Raw genomic sequence first — 17,600 nt, 5'->3', positions numbered from 1 at the left:
GGTCACCTGCTCTTAAAGAACCAGCCCCTACCTTCCCTCCCCGCCCGCCCCCCTCCTCAACTCTGGACTGTTCCTCCAGGGCCTATGGGGCAGTCTTAGCCGGTGCCTGGTGGGAGCCCAGTCCCAAGTGGCACAGTTTAAATTATGCATTCGCTTTTTAAACAGCACTTTAAGGCCGGCAGGGAGACAGGTTTTTATCAGTGGTGAATGCCCACCTAGGGCGGCTAACCTTCATCCTGGGTTCATGTGACGGGTGATAACTCTCAGCTCCCTCCCTTTATAGAGAGACACGGCCTGTCTCTCGGCCCGGGGAGGGCACAGCTGTGCACACGCCATGCCCCAGGTGTCAGAGCTCGAGGGCCTCGTCCTCCCTGTGGGCCTCGTCCTCCCTGAGGGCCTCGTCCTCCCTGTGGGCCTCGTCCTCCCTCTGGGCCTCCAGCCCACCCACCGCAGCTTCCCTGCCATGGCAACCACTGGAGGGCCCAGGAGGGCCCCACCATGACCCCCCATCCGTGGGGCCCAGGTCATTCTGCCCAGGGACACAGGATGCTCGCTCTAGATCATGCCCCGTCCTGCTTAATTACTGGAGAGAGGCGCTCTTGCCACCTGCTCTGTAAGCAAATAGTCTTGACATTTTTAGCAACAGGCTCTGCTCCAAGGGGCAGATGGTTGCCCCAGGGCCGATCTTCTGGACAGGGGAGACCAGGTTGTCATGCAGGATGGTCTGACCTGAACCTACCTCTTGGGCCCTAGTCCTTCCCAAGGCACTGCCTCACTGGGAGGCGTCTTTGTTTTCCTAACCCTCCCCCAAATCTCCACATCTTGCCCCTCCTGGATGACTTCCGTTCCCTCCCCAGCCATGAGCTCTGAGGCCCTCTGGGGAAAATCGGTTTGTCAGAAGCAAGAGCAGACACTCCAGCCCTGCTGGCACTGTTGGTGTGAAGCCTCAGCTGAGGCTGGAGGCTTTTCCACTGACCTTGGCACTTAGGAGAGGGTGTCTCGTGGTTGTGTTCTCACACACACGAGTACCCCAGGCAGTCTACCACGTGAAAAGGCTTCCGAGAAGCTTCTCTGTCCTAAATAAGTTGTTAAAAGTCAAGATTAATTTGCTTCTGAAAATATGGTAGATCAATACGAATGGTGCTGTCTGCAGAGGGACACGCGTGTCCCTGCTCCTCTGCGCTCGGGGATGTGGGCCCCCGGCTCCCGGCCTCACTTTCCCTCCCACCCCCCAACCCCCATCCTTCCCCATCGTATTTGTATCTGCGCTCTGTTCCTTCACTTAGCCCATCTTGCCATTCCGGAAGGGACAACACATTCGGGAAAGGAGCCTGATCCCAAGGAAGTGGGCGTGTGGTCCCTATGGGTGCAGGGGACACTGGGATGCGCACTTCCCAGGAGAAGGGACCCCTGCCCTGTGGGTCCCCAGCCCCACTCCTCCTCTGCCTCCCCAGGGCTTCAGCTGAATCCCAGCAGCTCCACCCTCAATCTGCAGCCTGCCACTCACCTTGGGGAGCGGTGTCTAAGGCAACTTAACAGGGATAGCTACCAGGAAGCCTCCTGCCTGTCTTAAATCAAGGCTCTGCCCTCAGCAAGGTGTGTGTGTGTGACCTTGGATGTGAGTGAGTAACGCCACCAGCTTTAATGTCCTTATCTGGTTATTAGAGATGATGAGAGCCTGCCTGGGTTATACTTGACACGGAGTGAGCTCCCAATTAGTAATATTCATAGCCAAACATTAAACAGGCAAAGCTGATCTGAGCACTTTATCTCCAGGGACTTTTTTAATCCCCACAATAGTCTCATGATTACCTAGCATTATTATCTCCCCATTTTAGAAAAGAGGAAACAGAGGGCCAGAGAGGTCAAGTAACTTGCCCAAGGTTGCACAGCTAATAAGTACAGAGCCTGGATTTGAACCCAGGCAGTCTGGCCTGGTACCCATGGGCTTCACCCCTGCCATTGTTGTTATATTTTGGGCTGGGTCAAGCTGGGGGCACAGATACAATGTCCAAAAGCACTGGTCTAGCCCTTGCCCTCAGGAACCTTCCTCTTCCTCCAGGTGGTCTCCAGGTGAAGAGAGAAGGCTTGGGCCCTCCCTAGGGTCTTGTGTTGGCAGAAGCTCCAGCCACCAAGCACGATTTAACCCTCATCAAGCCTGTCGTTCTTGCAATGCTCAGCAGCTTAGCTTGGAAAATGATGATGGAGTAAAATTTAAAAGCCTGAACAATGGACTATTACTCTTATCAGTGCTAATAAAGGGGAAAGCGTTTTATTTCCTTGTCTGCGCGTGGTTCAGACTGCGGGAAAGTCCTCCCCCACCATGAACTTGCGCCCTCCCTGGCTCCTGCATCCTCTGAGGTCCCCCAGGACGTGTATTCCTGAGAGGCCCACCCCTCCACGAAGCCCAGCTCCCTGCGGATGTTCCCAAAAGCCCAGTGGGGTAGAGGGATGACGAAGCAGGGTGCAGGTTCTCCCATCGGTGATTCACTCAGCAAACATTCAGCTCTTGTGCACTCCATCCTGGGCACCAGGGATACCCTAGTGAACAATGCAGGGCTCCTGCCCTCACACGGCCTGCATAGAGTGGGGGCAGAAGACCGTAGAAATAGTCTGATACTTATATAATGCAGTGTCAGGTAACTATCAGCCTTCAAAGCAAGATAAACAGGGTAAGAGATAAAATTGTGGGAGGAGAGGCGTCCGTCAGGGATGAGGCAGGAAGCAGACAGTTCCTCAATTGCATAATAGACGAGATTTCACAAAGGGACAAAGACGTGGGAAGGGTCAAGAGGAAGCAGTCAGGGAGGGCCCATCACCCCGGACCAGTCCACTAAGGAGAGACCTGATTCTCCTCCCACCTTCCAGAGACTTCCATTGGCCAAGCCCAACTGGAAGGCAGAGGGCAAGGGGGCAGTCTCCTCCATCAGCCTCCTGTGACACAGAGCAGGGTGGAAAGTATGGGGTGGGGACCTGCAGGGTCGAATGGAGAAGAGGCAGCTGGGGGCTGCCACTGTTTTGTGTAAGGTGGTTGGTGAAGACCCTCTGATGAAGTGACATTGGAGCAGAACCCGGAAATATCCAGGCTCGACCTCCCACTGACCCTCTATCCTTTATCCTGCTTTATTTCTCTCCCCCATCATGACCTCCCACAGATGCATCCTTGCAGCCCTGAAGGAAGAAGGAACCAGAACGATCTTCCCCTAAGACCAGGCTACAGTGGGGATGGGATAGATATGGGATAGACCTGCATCATGGCTGCAAGATACTGACACGTCCTGGGCCAGTGGGAGTTTCTGTGACGCGTGAGGGTCACCACCACTCCCCTAAGCGGTCTCTGCTAGTTCCCTGGAGAGGAGGGGAAGCCGCTGGGAGAAATGACCACAGCTGAGGCTGCCACAGTCCCTTCTTCCTCTGGTCATTCGTGGAGAGCTACAGGCAGTGCAGCTGTTGCCAGAAGATTCTCTAGCTGTCCCTCTGTGCCCCTGGGGAGGTTCTACATGCAGATCTTGCCATTCCATCTTGCCCAGACTTGTCTACAAAAGTTGAGTCGGGGCTTCCCTGGTGGCGCAGTGGTTGGGAGTCCGCCTGCCGATGCAGGGGACGTGGGTTTGTGCCCCGGTCCGGGAAGATCCCACATGCCGTGGAGCGCCTGGGCCCGTGAGCCATGGCCGCTGAACCCGCGCGTCCGGAGCCTGTGCTCTGCAACGGGAGAGGCCACAACAGTGAGCAGCCCACGTACCGCAAAAAAAAAAAAAAAAAAAAAAAAAGTTGAGTCGATGAGACTATGAAATTTCACATAATTTCAGAGATTGGCTCAAGAGATTAGACTTCCCACCCCCAGCCACTACACACACACAGAGTGCTTTCTAGCTCTGCAAAGAGAAAAGGGTCTTTGATTCTCGCTCTTGCCTTCGAAAGAGCCTCTGCTTCTCATCTATCACTCTTCTTTCTCCCCAGAGGGTCTTCTGGGCTGGTTCTCTGAGACCCTTTCCCCGGGGTGCATCCCTGCGTGACAACTGATTGTGCAGGAGTTTGTTTTTAAGACGCTCCTTGCGCATCGCCCTTTTCCTTGGAGTTGGAAATCATATGCAAACCGCTGGCTGCACTCGTGTGTTTTATTTCCATTGCTCTTGGAATAAATTTCCAATTTCTTATGCTGACCTGCAAAGCTTGTGCATGATGAACCTGCCCAGCTCCATCACGTGCCCCTCTCCCTCTGCCTCCCTATTTCCAGCCACAGCAGTTTCCTTCCTGTTCCTTGAACACACCAAGTTCCCTACACTTGTGTCCTTGCTCTTCTATCTGTCTGGATTCTTTCACTCCAGCTCTTACCTTGCATGATGCTTTCTTCAGATCTTAACTCAGAGGTCACCTTCTCCGAGAAGTCTTCCTTCTCCGTCCTATTCATGAAGCCTCTCTCTGCTCTTGTCTCAGCACCCTGAGATAGCCCTGACTATTTCTTTCACAGAACTTAGGACCATCTGTAGTTACATCGTTGGTTAATTACTGTTGATGGTACTGTGTGTGCGTGAGTGTGAGTGTGTGTGTGTTTGTGTGTTGATCTGTCTTCCCCACAAGAATGCCTACTCCTTGAGGTCAGGAACCTAGTCTGTATTTGTGCAGTAAAGGGTTAATCTTGCCCAAAGAGAGATCTGACTTTTGCCCTCAGCTCCTGGGAGGTCACCTCTAAGCCCCTGGAGTGTCCTGCCTGATAAGATTGTCCTTGTTACCTGGGGACCTTGGGCCAGCAAGATAGTCTACACTTCATTGTAATTTATGGGCTGGGGAGGGAGGCTTCTGCCATATGGTATCAGCTTGACTTCTGGGAGGCTGGAGACTAAGGTCAACCATATCTATATGACTCAGTCCCAATAAAATCTCTGAACACCAAGGTTCCGGTAAGCATTCCTGGTTGGCAAAACTCCCTGAGTGTTGTCACATATTGTTGTTGGGAGAAGCAAATGCTGTCTGCACAATTCCACTGGGAGAGGACTGTCCTGAACGCTGCCCTGTGTACTTCTTCCCAGTGCTGACTTCAATCTCATTCCTTTCACTGTAGTAAACCATAACCGTGAGTCTAACGGCTCTGCTGAGTTCTGCAAGTCCTTCTAGTTAATCATTAAACCTGAGGGGGGGTCTTGGAGACCCCCAAATGTTGTAGTTGGTGTCAGACAGAGGTGGTTTTGGGGACCTCTGACCTTTGCGGTATTGTTCACAGTTGTCTTCCCAGGGCCTGGGACCATGTGGGGTACATAGTAAGAACTCAAGAAGTAGTACTGATAGTGAATGTTCTTGCTGGGACAAAAGCCTCCTTCATAGAGCCAGCATCCCCGGGACATGTTCTTAATGACCTGTGGCACCCTCATCCCTCTGCACTGAGTTGAACTCCACCAACTGACTTCTCATTATCAGAAAATGCTGAGCTCTCTTAAGCCCCCAGACCTCTGTATGGGCTGTGGTTTTTGTCTGGAGATTCCATCTTTTTCCTCCATCACCTCCCCAATTCTTTTCTTTTCTTTCTTTTTTTTTTTTTTTTTGCGGTATGTGGGCCTCGCACCGTTGTGGCCTCTCCCGTTGTGGAGCACAGGCTCCGGACGTGCAGGCTCAGCGGCCATGGCTCACGGTCCCAGCCACTCCGCGGCATGTGGGATCTTCCCGGACCGGGGCACGAACCCGTGTCCCCTGCGTCGGCAGGCGGACTCTCAACCACTGCGCCACCAGGGAAGCCCACCTCCCCAATTCTTCATCATGCTCCCAGACCCAGCTCAAACATCACCTCCCCTGAGAAAAACCCCATAAGCACAGCTCCTTCCAAGCCTGGATGAGCTCATGCCTCTGGATTCCCATGGCATCCTGCACTAACCTCAACTGAAACTCCTGTCACCTGGGCTATCATTGCAAAGGCTTCTTTTTAGCCTTCTCTGCCTAGAGCTGTGTTGTGCTTGAAGAAGATCTTCTGCCTGGATAATGGCACTTGAGCTCCTTTAAAGCTAGAAACTGTGTGTTTTATCTCTAGGTCTTTACTAGCAAGCACTGTGCCAATTACATAGTAAATGCTCAATAAATGTCAGTTAACAAATGGATCAACCTCTCAATAAGGAGGGGTAGACAGAGTCAGGGACATGCCAGTGGGAAATTGTTTTAAACTGATGACCATATAGCAGCGCTCAGCACCATTTTCAGAGATGAGATTCCATCTACTCATTCTGATTCCTACAGAAGGAGACAGAGGGTAAAACTAAGGAGGTCACACTGTCAAGGAGCTGCTTTGGAGTAGAACTGCTCTAGGCACAGGGAGGAAACCCAAGCCCCTACGATTTGCAGAATGCTTACCTAGTCTTAGACTTGGGTGATTGGCAGTGGGGTTTGCTGCCCTCTCTCCTCTGTGGCAGGCTGACTCTAAGATGGACTAAGTGATCCCCACCCTTGTGTAATCTTCTCCCCTTGAGTGTGGGCTGGCCTGGTGACTTGTTCTAACCAACAGAGTATGGCAAAGGTGATGTGACATCACTTCTGAGGTTAGTTTATAAAGGTTGTAGCTTCTTTCTTGCTAGTGGACTTTCTTCCTTGCTGGACTTCTTTGTGGGACAAGGACCTGAGGGCAGCCTCCAGCCAACAGCCCACTGAGAACCGAAGCTCTCAGCCCAACGACCATCAAGGATCAGAATCCTGCCAATAACCACAGATGTGAAGTTGGAAGTGAGTCCTTTCCCATTCGCGCCTTTAGATGGGACCTCACCCACAGCTAACACCTTGATCGCAGCCCGTGAGAGACTCCAAAGCAGAGGGTCCAGCTAGGCCACGCACAGATTTCTGATCACAGAAATTGTGAGACAATAACTGCATACTGTCTTAAGCTGCTATGTTTTGGACTGATTTGTTACACGGCAACAGATAACTGATACACTCTCCCAATCTCTGATCGACACCAGGTCATATTCAACTGTATGGTTAGCAGTACAGTATAGTAGTTAATCCACGACCTCTAGAGTCAAGAGGCCTGGGCCCAAATCCCAGTCTGCTACTTTGTGCGACCTCAGGCAAATGACTTAGCACCTGCTCTCTCATTGGGGCTGTAACTGCATGACCTATGTTGTAGGATTTTGGTGAGAATTAGAGTAGATCGTACATGTAACATGCTTACAGCAGTTGTAATATTTATAATATTTATTGCCCTCCATTATATCACATAAATATTGATGATGTTTGTTATTCTAAACCATTGTGGCTTAAGTTCCCAACTGTATGAGTACATACAATTGATCACACGCCACCCACATAACCCAGCTCTACCACAGGCTCATGGAGGGAAGACCCTGGGGCAGAGAGCAGCCTTCCACACCCACCCACCACAGACTAAAAGGCCATGTCTGGAGTCCCACATCCTCAGAGCCCACCTCCTTCCCTCTGCCCAGTGTCATGACCGCCCCCGCTCTTGGCACACCAAGAGCGGAGTTGCACACACAGGTCTAATCATTCCACTATTTGAAAACACATTTACCAACAGTCAGGGTCCATTCCCCTTGGTTGTTAAGGGGAATTCAATACCTAATCATTACAATTAAATCCCATTATGGATAACTGGAACACGCCAACGTAGTCACAAAGCCATCGCTCCGCTGCCGTGGGTGCTCACAGCTGAGCGGTCCCTCCAGCCCAGAGGGGTCCACACTTGCTCTCGGCAGCACAGCCACCCATGTCCAGGGAGAGAATCTTCAAGGGGAAATCTCTGTGCTGGTTTAGGGCAGACTCAGCCGCAAGAGTTTGCTCTGGAGTTAGAATGGCTCCTCCTGTTGCCATCACCATAGTCCTAGGGGCAGCCTGGCAGATAGCAAAGGCTCTTAGAGCACAGGTGCCTTTGTGTGTGTGGGGGGGGGGGGGGCGGGGAAGTGAGCTGGGGAGTGGCCACTGGGAAAGGTTCCATCCCGCTTCTCCAAGGGCCTACCTTGGCTTCTGTACCTTGGGGATTTCCCCAATTTGCACTGGGAAATTTGTTCCATCCTGAACCGATGAGCTAGTCTGCAGGCCAGGCATGGACGCCGGGGTTTGGATTGGAGAGAAGATGGAAATCCTGCATGACAAGCTAAGAAGGAAGAATGCATTCTCAGAGCAAGAGTCTGAGCACAATTTATGTCCCGGGCCATGGAGATCCTGTCACTGGTTTCCCCTGATAGAGTTTGACTCCCACTTACTTTTTTAAATTGCTTGTGGGCATTCAGATGCCTCTGAGGATTGGTATCTCTGGTGTCCCGCCTGGGTCTCCCCTGGGATGTGAACGTATGTGCCTTTGTTCTTCTGTTCCCTCAAGGTGATGGTTCAGAGATGTTAGGAAATGAACAGCAGGCGAATACCTGCTGCCACATGGGACCCAGTGTGTGTGTGTGTGTGTGTGTGTGTGTGTGTGTGTGTGTGTGTGTGTGTGTGTGTGTGTGCGCGCGCGCGCGCGGCTATGTGTGTTGTAGCTGGTGAGCATCAGTAGGTATCCTCAGGAAGATAGGATCAAATCACCACTGTCAGGGCTGTGCTTCTGATTAGCTTTCTAGTCCCAAAGCTAATTGTCAAATTTAACAGGCATCTGCTCTTTTTTCATAAGTGTGCTCGAATTTCACAAGCCAAGAGACTTATTTTAGCAGAGAGTCAGAAACCCGGAGAATAATACGTTTCGTGTCTTATCTGGCCCAATATCCCTTCTCAACCAAACGACCAAGTTATAAAAGGAAGATGAAACAGGAGTACGATGCCCCCACCTACCCATCAGCCCCCTTGCTCTGGAGCCAGGAATTGTTTTCCACTTGATGAATGTGCTGATCCTAGTGTGCTCGGAGGACAGCATGCCGTGCACGGGGGCAGCGTTGCTCTCCCTGCAACTCGGGGCCTGCTAACAGAGAGCCGATGTGCAGCAGGGGAGGGGACCTGACGCCTGTGCCGGCCCGGATCAGGTCTGAGCATGCGTGCAGTCTCCAGGAGGCTATGTTCTTTGTCTTGAGGACCTTGGTAGGCTGCATGCCATGTTCAGTGGGAAATAAGATGATACAGGTTTGCAGCTTGTTACCTCTGGCTTCCCACAGCCTTCATACTGTGCATCTGTAGCTGAGTAACTGCCGACGGAGGAAACATCTGTAGTCTTACAAGAAAATATCCCAGCTTCCCTAGTGTTTACCCAGTGTGCCCTTCCCGCAATGGCCAGGACAACTAAACTAGAGTGTAGTACTGAAGAGCAGGGTGTATTCGTTAGGATAGGATAGGTGAGGCTCCACTAACAATCAACTCCAAAATCTCAGTTGCATAAACATTCAAAGTCTATTTCTAATTCCTGTCCTATACCCTCTGGGCCTCTGTCCCTGCACTGTCATTGTCCTCGCTCTGGAATCCAGGCAGATGGAGGAGCCAGCAACAGAAACTTTGCTGATCACCACAGCAGAGGGAAAAGAGCCACAGTGGATCTCACATTAGTAAGTAAATGCTCAGCCCAGAAGTGACTCAACTCATTGGTCAGAAGTGGTCACCTGGGTCCGTCCAGCCATAGGAGCCAGTTAGTATAACACTACCACGTGTGCAGAGCAGGGCAGAAGCAGAAAACTGGACAAATGGCAGTTAGGGTTATCACGAAGGTAATTAAAGCAGCTCAGAGAGACTGACTGGTGAAAGCAATGAGGTGACAGATTTGATTCTATTAAGGAAGAACTTGCAAACTTCCAGAAACTTCTATGGGAGGAATGGCCCACCAGGGGAGGTGGCACAGCCATAGTTAGAGGACAATGACGTGTTTAAGATCGCTTCCAAATGAATTAAATCAGCTTTCATCACTCACCTAATGTTAAATAATCCTTGTCATAAAGACTGGTCACTCAGATTCTTGTAGGACTGAGCAGTCTAAAGGAAAAACTGAAATCAGGAGACAGGTTAAGTTCAGAGGTTGGGGTCAGGCAGGGGGCAATATGGAAACTCCTGTTGTGGACTTAGTTACCCCTAAGTTGGCTCCTTCTTTATACCACGGTGCTAAGGAGGTTGGGGTTAGGCTTTAGTTCCCGATCTGCGGTCACGTGAGTTTGGAGTCAATCTTTCCCCGGTCAAGCCTTGAGATGAGACCTCAGCCCTGGCCAACACCTTGATTTCAGTTTATGAAAGACTTTGAAACAGAGAAAAGCCAAGAACCTCTGGCTCAAAGAGCTTAGATAGAGAGCAGCAACAGGAGCTTAGGCAAAGGGGTTGGTCAGATCATCTGTCAAGCCAGGCTGGGGCTACCTTATACCTTCCCAAGACGTCACCCAGGCAGAGAGATCTGGAGTTGGATGGAGCAGTTAGCCTAACTCTCAAAGGCCAGTGAGAGTCTCACTCTGCCCTACTCATAGATGGGTAAGTCAGTTAAGCCCTAATTAACTAATGGAGCTAATTACAGCTGCCATTACTGAGCAGCTACTATGGCCCCAGACTCAGTTCTTTTGCCAACATGATTCAATTTATTCTAGTGATGGCCCTGAGACGTAGGTGCCATTAACCTTATTTGAGGATTAGGAAACTGAAATACAGAGGACAAAGTAACTCGCTGAGGCCATCCAACTTGTTAAGTGACAGAGCTGGGTTCTAACCAACTTGGGTTCTAACCAACTTTGGGCCCCAAAGCCAGTCCTCTTTCTACTCCAATCCCCCCACCCTGCAGACAATCAGAGGGGCCTCGAGATAGTGCCACTCTTGGCTGCCTCCCTTCCCTATGTCTCAAACCTGGAAAATAACTCCAAGCCAACTATCTCCCCAATAAGTGAGGGCTGGCCCCTTCCACAACCCTGTCATAGCCAACTTGAATCATCCCTGAGCCATCACCCCACCCATATAACCTCATCCCTATTAAAAGGTGTTCCCTTGCCCATCAGCACCCTGATTGCGAACTAGAACAAAAACACCATCTTTTGCTTCATTTAAAGACATTTACACCACACTTTGAAATGTCAAACGTTTTCATTAAAATCCTCTCACACTTTGGGCTGACAAAGGAATGCCGGGATCTTTGGGAGGTACTTTAATCTCAATCAATTAGGGAGAGAGTCATCTTAGCGGTGTGGCAATAAAAGAAAGCTTTAATTTTAGAGCTAATTAAATATCAACAATTGGAATGTGGCAACAGACACTTAACCTGCAGGAACCCATTATTTATTAGGAATATAATGCATTGAGTCTGGATATGATGTGAGTTGTAGTCATTTTAATATCAGCTGTCACAGTCTAGCGGCTCCCCTTTGTTTTGCTCCAGCACAATCATCTCCCAGGCCCTGCTGGGATCACTCTGGCACCTGGGCTCCACACAAGATTAATTAAGCGGACTGGCACGAGGGTGCCTTGGCCCCAGACAACACAATCTGTGACCAAGGGACGGCAGCACAGGTAAATAACAGGCAACAGTTTGGTCTAGGCCCACCTGGGCCAAGGGGACAAGTCTGGGCCTTGAAATGGACCAGGTAGGATGCTTTCAGCTGCAAGTAACAGGAAAAACAAACAAACAAACAAAAAACTGTCTCAACCTAAAAGTACTTTAACAAAAAGGGTTTATTATCTCACATAAAGAGAAGCAGGTGGGGGCAGGTGGGGGTTACAAAATTGGGTAGTTCCAAGGCTTGACGATATGGTCAGATACTCAGGTTCTCTCTTCTCTCATCACCCTGCTGCCCTTAGCAGGTGACTAATGTCACCCTTCATGGTGTCAAGATGGCCTTGACACAGGATAAGGTCTTGCAAAGAGGAGGGTCCTTCCTTCTGTGCAACTTTTCCCCCCATTACTTTTTTTAAAATATATTTTTTTTACTTCGGCATAAATTTAGATTTACTGAAAAGTGGCAAAGGTAGCAGAGAGCTCCTCTATACACCTCACCCAGCTCCTCTTTTTCTTAACTAAACTGCAAATTGCATTCGAATTGCACTCACTTTTCTGATCCAGGGTCCCACCTTGGATACTTATTGCATTTAGTCATCCTGTGTCCTCAGTCTCCTTGTGTCTGTTGCAGCTTCTCCATCTTTCCTTGTCTTCGACGCCCTTGATAGTTTTGAGAAGCGCTGGTCTATTTTGTAGAAGGTACTGCAATTTGAGTGTCTGATGTTTTTCTCATGGTTAGACTGGACTTATGATTTTGGGAAGACTGCAGAAGTGTGGAGTGGCCTTGTCACATCATATCGGGGGGGGGGGGTACCTGATAGCACGCGACTTATCGCTGATGATGCAAACCTGGATCACTGGGCAAGGCAGTGTTTGCCAGGCTTCTCCGCTGTAAAGTGACACTCCCTTGCTCTCTCCCCACTACCTGTATCCTTTTTATTATTGAGGAAAACCCTCCTCAAAGCTCCCTGGTTCATGTCCATTTGGTCCCATGTCCATACATTAACCAAACACCAGAGAAGGGAACCAGATAGGTTTTCCTCCATCATAATTCAAACCTTAGGAATTTGGGCCAGTGGGCGGGGATCACCACCCCTGAAAACACTTGATCAAGAGCCACTAATTCCAAAAGATACATGCACCCTTATGTTCATGGTGGTATTATTTACAATAGCCAACATATGGAAACAACCCAAGTGTCCACTGATAGATAAATGGATAAAGAAAATGTGCTACACACACACACACACACACACACACACACACACACACACACACACAAAAGAAAACTACTCAGCCTTAGAAAAGATGAAATCTTACCATTTTTGACAACATGGATGGACCTCGAGGGTATTATGCTAAGTGAAATAAGTCAGATGGAGAAAGACACGTACCATATGATCTCACTCATAGGCAAAATATAAAAAACAAAGAAACAAAACCCACAAAATAAATGAACAAACCAAACCAACCAAAAATAAACACATAGATAAGGAGTAATGGTGGTCAGAGGGAGAGGGCTGGGGGGGGAATAGGTAAAGGCGATCAACCGTGTGGTGATACGTGGAAATGAAATTTTGGGTGGTGAGCACGCTGTAGGGGAATACAGAAGTAGAAATATAATGTCGTACCCATGAAACTTATATAATGTGATAAGTCGTTGTCACCTTACTATAAACAAATTAATTAATTAACTAAAAGAGGTCTCTGCTGGTGAGAAAGGGATGGCTGTGGGGTGGGGGAGAGGGAGTCAGTAGCAGTTGGAAGGGCAGGCAGCCAACAGCGCCCACCTCAGAAAACTGCTTGTCTGCACTTCCCTCTGTGTCCCATCCGGCTGCTGTGCAGTGTTAGCATCGAGAGACACGCAGTATCTCCAGCACGACATCACACCATAGCACAGTCACAGCGCAGACGTGGAGCCTGGCTGCTCCAGTTCAAATCCTGATTCAAGGGACTTCCCTGGTGGTCCAGTGGGTAAGATTCTGTGCTCCCAATGCAGGGGGCCTGGGTTCGATCCCTGGTTGGGGAACTAGATCCCACATGTATGCTACAACTAAGAGTTTGCATGCTACAACTAAGAGTTTGCATGCCACAACTAAGAAGTCCACATGCCACAACTAAAACCTGGGGCAGCCTAAATAAATAAATAAATATATATATATATATATATATATATATATTTTTTTTTTTTTTACTGCATCAAACACTTTATTGTCCATGAAAAATACTTGAACATGATACAGGAATGTCTAACGCATAGAGTACTGAGCACCAATTACTAATCAGGAGGGTCTCATAGGTGCAAAAGGGCAACGAGTCACCCACAAAAGCAGGTGACCACACAAGTAGTGAACTCTCCATGGATTAAAAATTAAAAGAATTTCACATTTTCTCCAACGTGAAAAACTTTAAGGAGGCGGAGTCAAGATGGCGTACGAGGAGGACGCGGAATTCTCGTCTCCGCCCAACTAGGGCACCTACCAGGCACCGGTGGGGGACCACGGACACCTAAAGGGACGGGAGGAAGCTCCAGGGACTGGGTAGGATGTGGGGTGTGGGAGGAGTGAAGGGGGAGAAGTGGAGGCGGGATGGGACTGGCGTCCTTGAGGGACTGGCGTCCTTGAGGGGCGGCTGGGGGAGGGGAAGGGATCCCACACCCGAAGGGGAAATTGGGGGACCACTGGGAGGGCAGAAGATCAAAAGGGAGCGTGGCCAGGTTTCCCCTGCCCACCTGGGCCCCCAGGAGCCCATTGAGATCCCGGGCCTGATCCTCTGCAAGCCTAAGCCCCCTCCAGCCATGCGGGTCCTGAGGGAGTGGGAGGGAGGGAAGGGGGAGCAAAAGTAAAGGCTGGATCTCCGGGACCGGCACCCCTGGGGGTTGGCTGGGGGAGGGGAGGAGTGCCTACACCCAGCGGGACCCTCGCATGGTTAGGGGTCCAGTGGCGACAGGGGAGACCCTGGGGGAGATGGTGGGGGAGGGGCATGAAGGAACGGAAGGGAACGTGGCCAGTGCCTTCCCTGTCCACTTAGGCACCGGGGAGCCTCCTGGGCCTAATGTTCTGCCCTCGGAGCCTCCCTTCTGCCACGCAGAACCCAAGCCCCACCCCTACCACCCACCCGGGGCCTGACCTCTACTCGGAGACCCCCCTCTGAGACCCCCTCCAACGCCCACGGGGTCTAAACCCCACCCACTCACCTTCACTCAGGGCCTTTCCTCCAGACTCCCCAACTCCACACTCTGGAGACCCTCCTTTTCACGTGCTGCCTCTCCCCTTGATGCAGGTCCTAAACAGAAGCCCCCCACCCCCACGCTTGAATGTCCCCCTGCCTAGGCCCCGTCCCCAGGGCCTTTTCCGGCTACATGGGTCCTGAGTGTAGGCCCTGCCCCACGCTCAAACATCACCCACCCACCGATGCAGGTCCCGCCCCACCCTAAACCCCACCCCTGCATAAGTTCCACCCCCGTCTAAACTCTGTCCCCATAGCCATGGCTTTTTTTTTCCTTTTTTTCCTCTTTTATTTATTTATTTATTGGTGTGTTTTTTTTTTAATTTTATTTTATTTATTTTTTTATACAGCAGGTTCTTATTAGTTATCTATTTTTATACACATTAGTGTATATATGTCAATCCCAATCTCTCCATTCACCCCACCATTTTCTTTTTCTTTCTTTTTTCCTCTTTTAGATTGCGGTTCTGTTTTACCTTATTGATTCATTGTTGTTGATCGTTTATATTTTTATTTTTCCTAATAAATCTTTTATTTTTCTAATTTTATTTTATTCTTTATACTTTGTTATTGCTTTCTCCTTTTGGCTCCCCCCCCCCCACTTTTCCTTTCCTTTTTTTGTTGTGGTTTTAGTTTACCTCATGGCAGTTGTTTCAATTATATTTTTATTTTTCCTAATATATTTTTTATCTTTCTAGTTTTATTTTGTTTTCTATTCTTTGATATTGTACTGCTTCTCTCTCTCTCTCTCTCTCTCTCTCTCTCTCTCTCTCTCTTTCTCTCTTTCTCTCTTTCTTTCTTTCTTTATTTTTTGCCACGCCACCCAGCTTGTGGGATCTTGGTTCCCAGGCTGGAGGTTGGGCCCGAGCTCCTGTGCTGGGAGCTCCGACTACAAACTGCTGGACTAACAGAGAACCTCAGACCCCAGGGAGTATTAATCAGAGTGAGGCCTCCTGGAGGTCCTCCTGCAGCACCAAGACCCAGCTCTATCCAACTGCCTTCAAACTCCAGTGCTGGATGCCTCAGGCCAAACAACCAGTAAGACAGGAATACAGCCCCACCCATCAAAAAAAAAGAAACAACAAAAAAATACGTTGCAGACAAAGGAGCAAGGTAAAAACCTACAAGACCAAATAAATGAAGACAAACTAGGCAACCTACCTGAAAAATAATTCAGAGTGATGATAGTAAAGATGATCCAAAATCTCAGAAACAGAATGGAGAAAATAAAAGAAATGTTTAACAAGGACCTAGAAGAACTAAAGAGCAAACACACAGTGATGAACAACACAATCACTGAAATTAAAAATACTCTAGAAGGAATCAATAGCAGAATAACGGAGGCAGAAGAACGGATAAGTGAGCTGGAAGATAAAATGGTGGAAATAACGGCCAGGGAGCAGAATAAAGAAAAAAGAATGAAAAGAAATGAGGACACACTCAGAGACCTCTGGGACAACGTTAAACACACCATCATTCAAATTATAGGGGTCCCAGAAGAAGAAGAGAAAAAGAAAGGGTCTGAGAACATATTTGAAGAGATTATAGTCAAAAACTTCCCTAACATGGGAAAGGAAGTAGTCACTCAAGTCCAGGAAGCACAGAGAGTCCCATACAGGATAAACCCAAAGAGAAACATGCCAAGACACATATTAGTCAAACTATCAAAAATTAAATACAAAGAAAAAATATTAAAAGCAGCAAGGGAAAAGCATCAAAGAACATACAAGGGAATCCCCATAAGGTTAACAGCTGATCTTTCAGCAGAAACTCTGCAAGCCAGAAGGGAGTGGCAGGACATATTTAAAGTGATGAAAGGGGAAAACCTGCAACCAAGATTACTCTACCAGCAAGGATCTCATTCAGATTCGATGGGGAAATTAAAACCTTTACAGACAAGCAGAACTAAGAGAATTCAGCACCACCAAACCAGCTTTACAACAAATGCTAAAGGAACTTCTCTAGGTAGGAAACACAAGAGAAGGAAAAACCTACAAAAACAAACCCAAAACAGTAAGAAAACAGTAATAGGAACATACATATCAATAATTACCTTAAATGTAAATGGATTAAATGCTCCAACCAAAAGACATAGACTGGCTGAATGGATACAAAAACAAGACCCATATATATGCTGTCTACAAGAGACCCATTTCAGACCTAGGGACACGTACAGACTGAAAGTGAGGGGATGGAAAAAGATATACCATGCAAATGGAAATCAAAAGAAAGCTGGAGTAGCAATTCTTATATCAGACAAAATAGACTTTAAAATAAAGCCTAGGGCTTCCCTGGTGGCGCACTGGTTGAGGGTTCGCCTGCTGATGCAGGGAACACGGGTTTGTGCCCCGGGTCGGGAAGATCCCACGTGCCGCGGAGCGGCTGGGCCCGTGAGCCATGGCCGCTGAGGATGCGTGTCCGGAGCCTGTGCTCTGCAATGGGAGAAGCCACAACAGTAAGAGGCCCGCGTACTGCAAAAAAAAAAAAAGGGGGGGGGGAAATTGACAGTAACACAATCATAGTAGGAGACTTTAACACCCCACTTTCACCAATGGACAGATCATCCAAAATGAAAATAAATAAGGAAACAGAAGCTTTAAATGACACATTAAACAAGATGCACTTAATTGATATTTAGAGGACATTCCATCCCAAAACAACAGAATACACTTTCTTCTCAAGTGCTCATGGAACATTCTCCAGGATAGACCATATCTTGGGTCACAAATCAAGTCTTGGTAAATTTAAGAAAATTGAAATCTTATCAAGTATATTTTCTGACCGCAGTTCCATGAGACTAGATATCAATTACAGGAAAAAAAACTGTAAAAAATAAAAATACATGGAGGCTAAACAATATGCTACTAAATAACCAAGAAATCACTAAAGAAATCAAAGAGGAAATCAAAAAATACCTAGAAACAAATGACAATGAAAACACTACAACCCAAAACCTTGGGATGAAGCAAAAGCATTTCTAAGAGGGAAGTTTATAACAATACAA

At 48.7% G+C, this 17,600-nt stretch overlaps 1 long non-coding RNA gene across 1 annotated transcript; it reads right to left on the bottom strand.

The window, feature by feature from the left end:
• Window positions 1-9,071: 9,071 nt before the first annotated feature.
• LOC307177981 lies at window positions 9,072-11,471 on the bottom strand. The gene is made up of 3 exons (XR_013825116.1): window positions 11,417-11,471; window positions 9,815-9,888; window positions 9,072-9,101 (listed from the first exon to the last, which is right to left on the bottom strand). It is a non-coding gene; the product is annotated as an uncharacterized lncRNA (long non-coding RNA).
• Between the last annotated feature and the right edge of the window lie 6,129 nt (window positions 11,472-17,600).

The sequence above is a fragment of the Stenella coeruleoalba genome, assembly GCF_951394435.1.
Source record: "Stenella coeruleoalba genome assembly, chromosome: 19".
Taxonomy (NCBI): domain Eukaryota; kingdom Metazoa; phylum Chordata; class Mammalia; order Artiodactyla; family Delphinidae; genus Stenella; species Stenella coeruleoalba.
This window is presented reverse-complemented; position numbering and strand designations above follow the sequence as displayed.